Here is a 14,099-nt window from a genome sequence, read left to right as displayed (position 1 = left end):
GGGTTTGGGATGAGGGATTTTTTATGTGTAGTGGTGGAGACGGATTGTGGGTATTTGTAATTTGAGGTATGTATGTGTAGTGGAGGGAGAGGAATTGTCATGTGTGGGGGTGGATACGGAATATGTCAGGGGAGTGGGGATGCGAAAAATAGTTCATTGTATTGTGTGGATGAGGAATATGTCATGTGTAGTGGGGGATAACGGAATAATGTCATGTTTAGTGGTTGGATGACAATATGTATGTTGTGTGGGGGATGAGGAATTATGTAAATGTTGTGGTTGGATGACGGATTATGTCATATGTGGTGGGATGACGAAATGTCATGTTTTAGTGGTGAGGTGACGAATATGTCATGTTGGTGGGGTGAGATGACGGAAATATGTCATGTGTAGTTGGTGGGATGACGGAATATGTCATGTGTAGGGGTGTGATTGACGGAAAAAGTCATGTTAGGTGGGATGACGGATATTTTCATGTGTAGTGGAGATGACGGAATATGTCATGTGTAGTGGTTGGGATGACGGAATATGTCATGTTTAGTGGTTGGATAAAGGAAATGTCATGTGTATGGTGAGTTGATAGGGAATATGCCCATGTTAGCGTGGGAGAAGGAATATGTCATGTGTAGTGGTGAGATTGAGGGAAATTATGTCATGTGTAGTGGTGAGATGCGGAATTATGTCATGTGTAGTGGGAAGGATGAGGGAAATATTCATGTGAAGTGGTTGGATGACGGAATATGTCATGTGTAGTGGTGAGATGACGGAATATGTCATGTGTAGTGGTGAGATAGGGAAATATGTCATGTGTAGGGTAAAAGGAGGGAAAATTGGGAATGTTGGGGTTTTGATGGGGGGATTTTGTTAGGGTGGGTGAGGAAATATGTCATGTGTGGTTGGATACGGATTAGTCATGTTAGTGGTGGGAGACGATTGTCGTAGTGGTGAGAACGGATATGTCATGTGTGTGGGGATGACGGAATTGTATGTGATGGTGGATGCGGAATGTCGTGTGTGATGACGGATGTCTGTGTATGGGGGATGACGGATATGTTGTGTGGGTGAGAGACGGAAATGCATGTGTGTGGGAGTGAGGAATATGTATGTGTAGTGTGATGACGGAATATTCATGTGTGTGGATGACGGAATATGTATTGGTGGATGACGATATTAGTGTGGGGACGGAATGTCATGTGTGGTTGGATGACGGTTGTATGATGGTGGATGACGGAATTTTTGGGTGACGGATATGTCATTGGGGGATGACGGATTAGTATGTGTAGTGGTGGTGACGGATTGTATGTGTGTTGAGGACGGATTGTCATGTGTGTGGTGGATGCGGAATATTTGTGTATGGTGGGATGACGGAATATGTCATTGTAGGGTGGATGACGGAATATGTTGTAGTGGTGGATGACGATTGTCATATGTAGTGGGATACGGATTGTCATTTAGTGGGGATGAGGATATGTCATGTTAGTGGTGGATGACGGATATGTATGGTAGTGGTGGTGACGATAGTATGTTAGGTGGGATGACGGAATATGTCATGTGTAGTGGTGGGATGACGGAATATGTCATGTGTAGTGGTGGATGACGGAATTGTCATGTTTAGTGGGATACGGAATATGTCATTAGTGTGGATGACGAATATTTTAGTGGTGGATGACGGATATGTATGTGTGTGGGGATGACGGAATATGTCATTGTGGTGAGACGGATGTATGTGGGGATCGATATGATGTGGGGAGATTGTCATGTGTAGTGGGATGACGATATGTCATGTATGGTGAGATGACGGAATTTCATGGTGTGGTGTGACGGAATATGTCTGTGTGTGGGAGAGAAATTTGGTATGGTGAGATGACGGAATATGTCATGTGTAGTGGTGAGATGACGGAATATGTCATGTGTAGTGGAAAGGATGACGAAATATATCATGTGAAGTGGTTGGATGACGGATTATGTCATGTGTAGTGGTGAGATGACGGAATATGTCATGTGTAGTGGTGAGATAACGGATTATGTCATGTGTAGTGGTGAAAGGACGGATTGTGACATGTGTAGTGGTGATGACGTTGAAATGTGTAGTGGTGGATGAGGATATGTCATGTGTAGTGGTGAGATGACGGAATCTGTCATGTGTAGTGGTGGGATGACGGAATATGTCATGTATAGTGGTGAGAAGACGGAATATGTCATGTGTAGTGGTGGGGTGACGGAATATGTCACGTTTAGTCGTGGAATGACCCAATATGTCATTTGTAGTGGAGGGATGACGGAATATGTCATGTGAAGTGGTTGGATGACGGATTATGTCATGTGTAGTGGTGAGATGACGGAATATGTCATGTGTAGTGGTGGATGACGGAATATGTCATGTGTAGTGGTGAGATGGCGGATTGTGACATGGTGTGGTGAGATGACGGATTGTATGTGTAGTGGTGGATGACGGATATGTCATGTGTAGTGGTGAGATGACGGAATTGTCATGTGTAGTGGTGGATGACGGAATCTGTCATGTGTATGGGGATGACGGAATCTGTACGTGTATTGGTGGGGAATGACGGATATGTGTGTAGTGGGAGATGACGGAAAATGCATGTGTGGTGGTGAGATGACGGAATATGTATTGTGTAGTGGTGGGATGACGAATATTCATGTGTGAGGTGGAATGACGGAATATGTCATGTGAGTGCGATGACGGAATATATTGTATGGTGTGACGTGGAATATGTCATGTGTAGTGGTGGGATGACGGCATTTGTCACATGTATTGGTGGGATGACGGAATATGTATTTGTATGGTGGGATGACGGAATATGTCATGTGTAGAGGTTGGATGACGGATTATGTCATGTGTAGTGGTGAGATGACGGATTGTGACATGTGTAGTGGTGAGATGACGGATTATGTCATGTGTAGTGGTGAGATGACGGAATATGTCATGTGTAGTGGTGGGATTACGGAATATGTCATATGTAGAGGTGGGATGACGGAATATATTTTGTGTAGTGGTGGGATGACCTAATATGTCATATGTAGTGGGGATTACGGAATTTGTCATTGTAGTGTGGGATGAAGGAATATGTCATGTGTATTGGTGGGGGATGAAGGAATATGTCATGTTTGTGGTGGGATGACGGAATATGTGTGCGTAGTGGTGAGATGACGGAAGATGTCATGTTTAGTGGTGAGATGACGGAATATGTCATGTGTAGTGGTGGGATGACGGAATATGTCATGTGTAGTGGTGGATGACGGAATTTGTCATGTGTGGTGGGATAACGGAATATGTCATATGATGTGGATGACGGATATATGTGCGTAATGTTGAGATGACGGATTACGTCATGTGTGGTGAGGGATGACGAATATGTCATATGTGGTGGGATGACGGAATATGTCATGTGTAGTGGTCGTAATACGGAATATGTCATGTGTATTGGTGGGGATGAATGAATATGTCATGTGTAGTGGAGGGATGACGGAATATGTCATGTGTAGTGGTGGAATGACGGAATATGTCATGTGTGGTTTGGATGACGGAATATGTCATGTGTAGTGGTTTGATGACGGAAAATGTTATGTGTGGTGAGATGACGGAATATGTCATGTGTAGTGGTGAGATGACGGAATATGTCATGTGTAGTGGTGAGATGACGGAATATGTCATGTGTAGTGGTTTGATGACGGAATATCACATGTGTAGTGGTGAGATGACGGAATATGTCATGTGTGGTGGTGGGTTGACAGAATATCACATGTGCTGTGGTGGGATGAGGGAATATTTGATGTGTGGTGGTGGGATGACGGAATATGTCATGTGTAGTGGTTGGATGACGGAAAATGTCATGTGTAGTGGTGAGATGACGGAATATGTCATGTGTAGTGGTGAGATGACGGAATATGTCATGTGTAGTGGGATGACGGAATATGTCATGTGTATTGGTGGAGGATGACGGGATATGTCAGTGTATTGGTGGGATGACGGAATAGTTCATTTGTAGTGGTGTGACGAAATATATCATGTGTAGTGGTGGGATGACGGAATATGTCATGTGTAGTGGTTTGATGACGGAAAATGTCATGTGTGGTGGTGAGATGACGGAATATATCATGTGTGGTTGTGGGATTACGGAATATGTCATCTATAGTGGTGGGAAGACGAAATATGTGTGCGTAGTGGTGAGATGACGGAATATGTCATGTGTGGTGGTGGGATGACGGAATATGTTATGTGTAGTGGTGGGATGACGGAATATGTGTGCGTAGTTGTCAATTGACGGAATATGTCATGTGTAGTGGAGGGATGACGGAATATGTCATGTGTGGTGGTGAGATGACGGAATATGTCATGTGTAGTGGGGAGATGACGGAATATGTCATATGTAGTTGTGGGATGAGGAATATGTCATGTGTAGTGGATAACGGAATATTCATTATGTGATGACCTTATTGCAGTGTGGAGAGACGAATATGTCAAGTGTCGTGGTGATGACGGATTATGTCATATGTGTGGATACGGAATATGTCATGTTTAGGTTTGATGACGGAATTCATGTGTGGGGTGAGATGACGAAATATCATGTTGTGGGGGATGACGATATTCATTGATGGTGGATAACGAATATGTGGCTAGTGGAAATGACGATATGACATTTTGGTTGTGGATTACGATATGTCATCTATAGTGGGGAAGACGAATATGTGTGCGTAGTGTGAGATGACGGAATATTCAGTGTGGTGTGGATGACGGAATATGTTATGTGTATGGTGGATGACGAATATGTGTGCGTATTGCAATTGACGGATATTCATTGTATGGAGGGATGACGATATGTCATGTGTGTGTGGATGACGAATATGTCATGTGTAGTGGGAATGACGGAATATGTCATATGTAGTTGGATGAGGAATATGTAATGGTGTATGGATACGGAATATTCATGTTAGTGTGAGATATATTCATGTGTATGGGGTGAGATTGACGGGGATATTATGTAAGTGTGGATGACGAAAAGTTTAGTGGTAGGTGACGGAATATTCATGTTTAGTGTGAGATGACGGAATATGTCATGTGTAGTGGTGGGATGACGAATATGTCATGTGTATGTGAGTTGACGAATAGTCATGTGTAGGGGGATGACGGAATATGTCATGTGTGTGGAGATGACGAATATGTCATGTGTAGTGTGGATGACGGAATATGTCATGTTTAGTGTGGATACGAAATGTCATGTGTAGTGGTGGATGACGAAATTCATGTGTAGGTTGTGACGAATATGTCATGTGTAGTGGTGAGATGACGGAATATGTCATGTGTAGTGGTGAGATACGGAATATGTCATGTGTAGTGGAAAGAGACGAATATTCATGTGAAGTGGTGGATGACGGATTAGTCATGTGTAGTGTGAGATGACGGATAGTCATGTGTAGTGGTGAGATAACGGATATGTCATGTGTAGTGTGAGAGGAATTGTCAGTGTAGTGGAGGACAGATTGTGAAATGTGTAGTGGTGAGATGACGATTATGTCATTTAGTGGTGAGATGACGGAATTGTCATGTGAGTGGTGGGATGACGATATGTCATGTTAGTGTGAGAGACGGAATATGTCATGTGTGTGTGGTGACGAATATGTCACGTTAGTGTGGATGCCCATTGTCATTGTAGTGGAGATGACGATTGCATGTGAGTGGTGGATGACGGATTATGTCATGTGTATGGTGAGATGACGGAATATGTCATGTGTAGTGGTGAGATGACGGATATGTCATGTGTATGGTGAGATGCGGATTTGCATGTGTAGTGGTGAGATAGGATTGTCATGTGTAGTGGTGAATGACGGATTAGTCATGTGTATGTGAGATGACGATATGTCATGTGTAGTGTGAGATGACGAATTGTCATGTGTAATGTGGATGACGAATCTGTACTGTGTATGGTGGGAATGACGAATATGTGTGAGTATGGTGAATGACGGAAAATGACATGTGTGGGTGAGATGACGATATGTATTGTTAGTGGTGGATGACGGAATATCTCATGTGTGGAGTGGAATGACGGAATATGTCATGTGCAGTGCGATGACGGAATATATAATGTGTACTGGTGTGACGTTGGAATATGTCATGTGTGGTTGAGATGACGGCATTTGTCACATGTATTGGTGGGATGACGAATATGTAATTTGTAATGGTGGATGACGGAATATGTCATGTGTAGAGTTGGATGACGGATTATGTCATGTGTAGTGGTGAGATGACGGATTGTGACATGTGTAGTGGTGAGATGACGGATTATGTCATGTGTATGGTGAGATGACGGAATATGTCATGTGTATGTGTGGATACGGAATATGTCATATGTAGAGGTGGGATGACGGAATATATTTTGTGTAGTGGTGGGATGACCTAATATGTCATATGTAGTGGAGGGATTACGGAATTTGTCATTTGTAGTGGTGGGATGAAGGAATATGTCATGTGTATGGTGGGGATGAAGGAATATGTCATGTTTAGTGGTGGGATAACGGAATATGTGTGCGTAGTGGTGAAATGACGGAAGATGTCATGTTTAGTGTGAGATGACGGAATATGTCATGTTAGTGGTGGGATGACGGAATATGTCATGTGTAGTGGTGGATGACGGAATTTGTCATGTGTGTGGGATAACGGAATATGTCATATGATTGGGATGACGGATATATGTGCGTATGTTGAGATGACGGAATTACGTCATGTGTGGTGATGGATGACGAATATGTCATATGTGGTGGGATGACGGAATATGTCATGTGTAGTGGTCGTAATACGGAATATGTCATGTGTATTGGTGGGGGATGAATGAATATGTCATGTGTAGTGGAGGGATGACGGAATATGTCATGTGTAGTGGTGAGATGACGGAATATGTCATGTGTAGTGGTTTGATGACGGAATATGTCATGTGTATTGGTAGATGACGGAATATGTCATGTTATGGTGGAGATGACGGAATAGTTCATGTGTAGTGGTGAGTGACGAATATATCATGTGTAGTGGTGAATGACGGAATATGTCATGTGTAGTGGTTTGATGACGGAAATATCATGTGTGTGGTGAGATGACGGAATATGTCATGTGTGGTGGTGGGTATACGAAATTCACATATGTGGTGGGAAGGACAAACTATGTGTGTAGTGGTGGATGACGGAATATGTCATGTGAGTGGTGGGATGACGGAAAATGTATGTGTAGTGGTGGATGACGGAATATGTCTGGTAGTGGTAGATGACGGAATATGTCATGTGTAGTGGAGGATGACGGAATATGTCATGTGATTGGTGGAGGATGACGGAATATGTCATGTGTATGGTGGAGATGACGGAATAGTCATATTGTAGTGTGTGATGACGAAATATATCATGTGTGTAGTGGTGGGATACGGAATATGTCATGTTAGTGGTGTGATGACGAATATGTCATGTGTAGTGGAGGATGACGGAATAATCAAGTGTGTGGTTGGGATACGGATATGTCATTATGTGGTGGGAAACGAAATATGTCATGTGTAGTGGTAGGAGTGACGGAATATGTCATGGTTGTGGTGGGATGACGGAATATGTTATGTGTAAGTGGTGGATGACGGAATATGTGTGCGTAGTTGTCAGATGACGGAATATGTCATGTGTAGTGGAGGGATGACGGAATATGTCATGTGTGGTGGTGAGATGACGGAATATGTCATGTGTAGTGGGGAGATGACGGAATATGTCATATGTAGTTGTGGGATGAGGGAATATGTAATGTGTAGTAGTGGGATAACGGAATATGTCATGTTTAGTCGTTGGATGACCTTATATGTCATGTGTAGTGGAGGGATGACGGAATATGTCAAGTGTCGTGGTTGGATGACGGATTATGTCATATGTGGTGGGATGACGGAATATGTCATGTTTAGTGGTAGGGTGACGGAATATGTCATGTGTTGTGGTGAGATGACGGAATGTCATGTGTAATGGTGAAATGACGGAATATGTCATGTGTGGTTTGGATGACGGAATATGTCATGTGTAGTGGAGGGATGATGGAATATGTCATGTGTAGTGGTGGGATGACGGAATATGTCATGTTTAGTGGTGAGATGAACGGAATATGTCAGTGTAGTGGTTGGATGACGGAATAGTCATGTGTGTGGTGAGTGACGGAATATGTCATGTGTGCGTGGATGTACGGAATATGTCATGTGTGGTGAGACGGAAATATGTCATGTGTGTAGTGGTGGGATGACGGAATATGTCATGTTAGTGGTTGGATGACGGAAAATGTATGTGTAGTGGTGGGATGACGGATATGTCATGTGTAGTGGTTTGTTGACGGAATATGTCATGTGTAGTGGTGGGATAGACGGAATATGTCATGTGTAGTGGTGAATGAGGATATGTCATGTGTAGTGGTTGATGACGAAATTTATGTGTGGTGGTGACGGAATATGTCTGTTAGTGGTGGATGACGGATTATGTCATGTGTAGTGTGAGATGACGGAATATGTCATGTGTAGTGGTGAGATGACGGATATGTCATGGGTGTGGTGAATGAGGAATGTCATGTGTGGAGACGAAATGTATGTGAGTGGTGGATGACGGAATATGTCATGTTAGTGTGGATGACAATATGTCATGTGTAGTGGGGATGAGGAATATTCATGTGAGTGGTGGATGACGGATATGTCATGTGTAGTGGTGAGATGACGGAATATGTCATGTGTAGTGGTGGATACGGAATATGTCATGTGTAGTGTGAGTGACGGATTGCATTGTAGGTGGATGACGATTGTATTGTAGGTGAGATGACGGATATGTCATGTGTAGTGGTGGATGACGGAATATGTCATGTTAGTGGTGGATGACGGAATGTCATGTGTATGGTGGGATGACGGAATATGTCATGTTAGTGGTGGTGACGGAATATGTCATGTGTAGTGGTGGTGACGGAATATGTCATGTGTAGTGGTGAGATGACGGAATAGTCATGTGATGGTGATGACGGAATATGTATGTTGTGGTGAGATGACGGAATAGTCATGTGTAGTGGTGGATGACGGATATGTCATGTGTAGTGGTGAGATGCGGAATTGCATGTGTAGTGGTGAGATGACGGATATGTCATGTGTAGTGTGGATGACGAAATGTCATGTGTGTGGATGACGGAATATGTCATGTGTAGTGGTGGATGACGGAATATGTCATGTTGTATGGTGGGATGACCAATATGTCATGTGTAGTGGTGGATGACGAAAATAATGCAGTGAGTGGTGGATGACGGATATGTCAGTGTAGTGGTGGATGACGGAAATATGTTACATGTGTAGTGGTGAGATGACGGATATGTCATGTGTAGTGGTAGGATGGACGGATTGACATGTGTAGTGGTGAGATGACGAATATGAATTGTATGGTGGATGACGGATTATGTCATTGAGTGGATGACGGAATAGTCATGTGTAGTGGTGAGATGACGATTGTCATGTGTAGTGGTGAGATGACGGAATCTGTCATGTGTAGTGGTGGGATGACGGAATATGTCATGTGTAGTGGTGGGGTGACGGAATATGTCACGTTTAGTCGTGGAATGACCCAATATGTCATTTGTAGTGGAGGGATGACGGAATATGTCATGTGAAGTGGTTGGATGACGGATTATGTCATGTGTAGTGGTGAGATGACGGAATATGTCATGTGTAGTGGTGAGATGACGGATTATGTCATGTGTAGTGGTGAGATGACGGATTGTGACATGTGTAGTGGTGAGATGACGGATTGTGACATGTGTAGTGGTGAGATGACGGAATATGTCATGTGTAGTGGTGAGATGACGGAATCTGTCATGTGTACTGGTGGGATGACGGAATCTGTACTGTGTATGGTGGGAATGACGGAATATGTGTGAGTAGTGGTGAGATGACGGAAAATGACATGTGTGGTGGTGAGATGACGGAATATGTATTGTGTAGTGGTGGGATGACGGAATATCTCATGTGTGGAGGTGGAATGACGGAATATGTCATGTGCAGTGCGATGACGGAATATATAATGTGTACTGGTGTGACGTTGGAATATGTCATGTGTGGTTGAGATGACGGCATTTGTCACATGTATTGGTGGGATGACGGAATATGTAATTTGTAATGGTGGGATGACGGAATATGTCATGTGTAGAGGTTGGATGACGGATTATGTCATGTGTAGTGGTGAGATGACGGATTGTGACATGTGTAGTGGTGAGATGACGGATTATGTCATGTGTAGTGGTGAGATGACGGAATATGTCATGTGTAGTGGTGGGATGACGGAATATGTCTTATGTAGATGTGGGATGACGGAATATATTTTGTGTAGTGGTGGGATGACCTAATATGTCATATGTAGTGGAGGGATTACGGAATTTGTCATTTGTAGTGGTGGGATGAAGGAATATGTCATGTGTATTGGTGGGGGATGAAGGAATATGTCATGTTTAGTGGTGGGATGACGGAATATGTGTGCGTAGTGGTGAGATGACGAAAGATGTCATGTTTAGTGGTGAGATGACGGAATATGTCATGTGTAGTGGTGGGATGACGGAATATGTCATGTGTAGTGGTGGGATGACGGAATTTGTCATGTGTGGTGTGATAACAGAATATGTCATATGATGTGGGATGACGGATATATGTGCGTAATGTTGAGATGACGGATTACGTCATGTGTGGTGATGGGATGACGAATATGTCATATGTGGTGGGATGACGGAATATGTCATGTGTAGTGGTCGTAATACGGAATATGTCATGTGTATTGGTGGGGGATGAATGAATATGTCATGTGTAGTGGTTTGATGACGGAATATGTCATGTGTAGTGGTTTGATGACGGAATATGTCATGTGTAGTGGTGAGATGACGGAATATGTCATGTGTAGTGGTGAGATGATGGAATATGTCATGTGTAGTGGTGGGATGACGGAATATGTCATGTTTAGTGGTGAGATGACGGAATATGTCATGTGTAGTGGTGGGATGACGGAATATGTCATGTGTAGTGGTGAGTTGACGGAATATGTCATGTGTAGCGGTGGGATGACGGAATATGTCATGTGTAGTGGTTGGATGACGGAATATGTCATGTTTAGTGGTTGGATGACGGAAAATGTCATGTGTAGTGGTGGGATGACGGAATATGTCATGTGTAGTGGTTTGTTGACGGAATATGTCATGTGTAGTGGTGAGATGACGGAATATGTCATGTGTAGTGGTGATTTGACGGAATATGTTATGTGTAGTGGTGGGATGACGGAATATGTATGGCTAGTGGTGAGATGACGGAATATGTCATGTGTAGTGGAGGGATGACGGAATATGTCATGTGTGGTTGTGGGATGACCGAATATGTCATGTGTGGTGGTGAGATGACGGAATATGTCATGTGTGGTGGTGAGATGACGGAATATGTCATATGTAGTTGTGGGATGACGGAATATGTCATGTGTGGTGGTGAGATGACGTAATATGTCATGTGTAGTGGGGAGATGAAGGAATATGTCATATGTAGTTGTGGGATGACGGAATATGTCATGTGTAGTACTGGGATGACGGGATATGTCATTTTTAGTCGTGAGATGACCTAATATGTCATGTGTAGTGGTTGGATGACGGATTGTGTCATATGTGGTGGGTTGACGGAATATGTCATGTGTAGTGGTTTGATGACGGAATTTGTCATGTGTCGTGGTGAGATGACGGAATATGTCATGTGCAGTGGGATGACGGAATATGTTATGTGTATTGGTAGGATGACGAAATATATCATGTGTGATTGTGAGATGACGGTATATGTCACATGTATTGGTGGGATGACGGAATATGTCATGTGTAGTGGTAATGTGGCGGGTTTGTGTGTTATTTTTGTGGGATCGAGTCCAACCGATAGCTCAATGGTCTGGATTTGAATTAGAATGCGCGCTATGGCTCTCGTTACCAGCTGCACCACTCAATCTCTAACACTAACGGCTCAGCTTTAATCTAGGGGGTCATTAAAAATTGCCTTAGGGTCCGTTATAACTTAATTGTATTAATAACATGTGATTCAAGATAATAGTAACGCCCAGTGCAATAATAACAATTCTATACATAAAGTTTAATTAGATTGTGACAGGAAAAGATAGAAAGAATAAGTATTTATTTGATATCAGGAAGAATAGCTCTAATTGAGTGGATCTAATTCATTATTTATTTATCTATTTATTTTGATATAATCATTTGTGTCTGTGGAAAAACATTTGAAAATGGTATAAGCCCGTTTGGCTTATCTTTATTCCGCCGGCTTGCTTGACTGAGGCAAATGTATCAGCTAGTTCCAGGGTTGGCGCGTGTTGTAGTTAAAGGCTGACATCAGGGGTTTACCGCTATCCATGGACTGGGATGCAGGGATTCGGCACGACTGGGTACTCCAAGGACACGGAAAAGGACCTCCAGTTAAGAGTTAAAACAACAAGGTCTTAGAACCAATCGAGTTTGTCTTTCGCCACCGAATCGTCCTTGAGCGACACATCATAATAGCCTTTATTTGCCGACAAAGGCAAGAAGAAGCAGTAACTCCATGATAATGGTAGTTAGTATATAAGTAATAAACATCAACTGACAGTCGATCTATCTTACATGATGAGAATTTAACAGGGTTGTGTCCCTGGTATTTCTTTATTTATTTTTATTAATCATAATTGAGGTTATGATGTGTGGCCGGCGATTGGCTGTAGGGTACAGACATTCAAGCAATATACATATTGAATATAAATGAAATGATAGCATAGATCATAAGCAAATGTTAACTATAGTATAAGATACATATAGATATAGTTTTGTACAGGTATTCCAACTTCCGAACATCCATGGAAAAGCACATATATATATATATATATACAAACTATAATAATAAACGACCAAAATTTCCGTTAGAAAGATTTGGGGCTTTATTGGAGAAAGGCTGTCCATGTTTGAGTATTTTAAATGGAGGTGTTAATCAAATATATGTCTCGTCCACTAGGTTTGAAGTGGTTTTAAATGAGACACTGACGAATGATAAGGAAACACACAGTGAAAGAAAATCGTTCGTCACATTCTCCCCCTCTTGAAAAATCTCCTTGTGAGATTAAAATTAAGTCTATTTTAAGATCATCTGAGAATTGTGGACAATAGTGGAACGTTGTGGTGCGTTTCTAAGTTTTTCCACATTTTTCAATTGGGGCGTAACTGTTCCCTGTTGCAGCTCGTGTCCTAAAAATTCTAAGTTGCGATACCCCAACTTACATTTTGTCGGGCGTGCTGTGAGCCCGGTCTCCTTTTGGCGTTCCAAGAGAGCATTGAGAGTTTCCAAATGTTGTGGCCAGTCCTCTGAGACTATGAGTAGATCGTCCATGAAATGAACTATGTTGTGACGTTTGACAAGCGGTTGCAACAACTCAATCATCATTTTTGAAAATATACTTGGCGCGTTATGTAGTCCAAATGGCATGACATTGTAGTGGTAGTGGCCTTGATGTGTACTGAAAGCAAGGTATGGCCTCAGATGTTCCGGAATTGCTATCTGATGGAACCCACGGGATAAATCCACCTTAGAAAAATATTTGGCTTTGCTAAGGCGAGAAAACATTCGTGCCGTGTTTGGTAAGGGCTTAGGTTGAAATTGAGTGACGGCGTTGAGCCTCCGGAAGTCCACGCAGACACGGTGTTCTCCACTAGGCTTGCGAACCAGTACTAGAGGAGCGCTGTATGGCGAATCGGATTTAGATATTATGCCAGCTTTTAACATGGCCTGCATTTCTTCCTCGATTACTGTCTCTTTTGCTATAGGGACTGGGTAGGGCTTACATCGTATAGGCTTGTGGACAATTAAGGTCATGTCAAAATTTACGATGTTGGTCCGTCCTGGCTTGTCTGTCAGAGTGGGTGAGTGTTGAATTAAAATGTCTTGCAACTCGTTTTGTTGCGTCTCAGACAGCTCTTGGTTGATGGCAACATCTGTGTGTCTCTCCTGTCCGACCAACGGTAGGTCTGGTGCCAAGTGCTCCGTGGCGGGAATTTC

This window comes from Berghia stephanieae, chromosome 12, assembly GCF_034508935.2.
Source record: "Berghia stephanieae isolate SIO BIC M18660-M18661 chromosome 12, UCSD_Bste_1.3, whole genome shotgun sequence".
NCBI lineage: Eukaryota > Metazoa > Mollusca > Gastropoda > Nudibranchia > Aeolidiidae > Berghia > Berghia stephanieae.
This window is presented reverse-complemented; position numbering follows the sequence as displayed.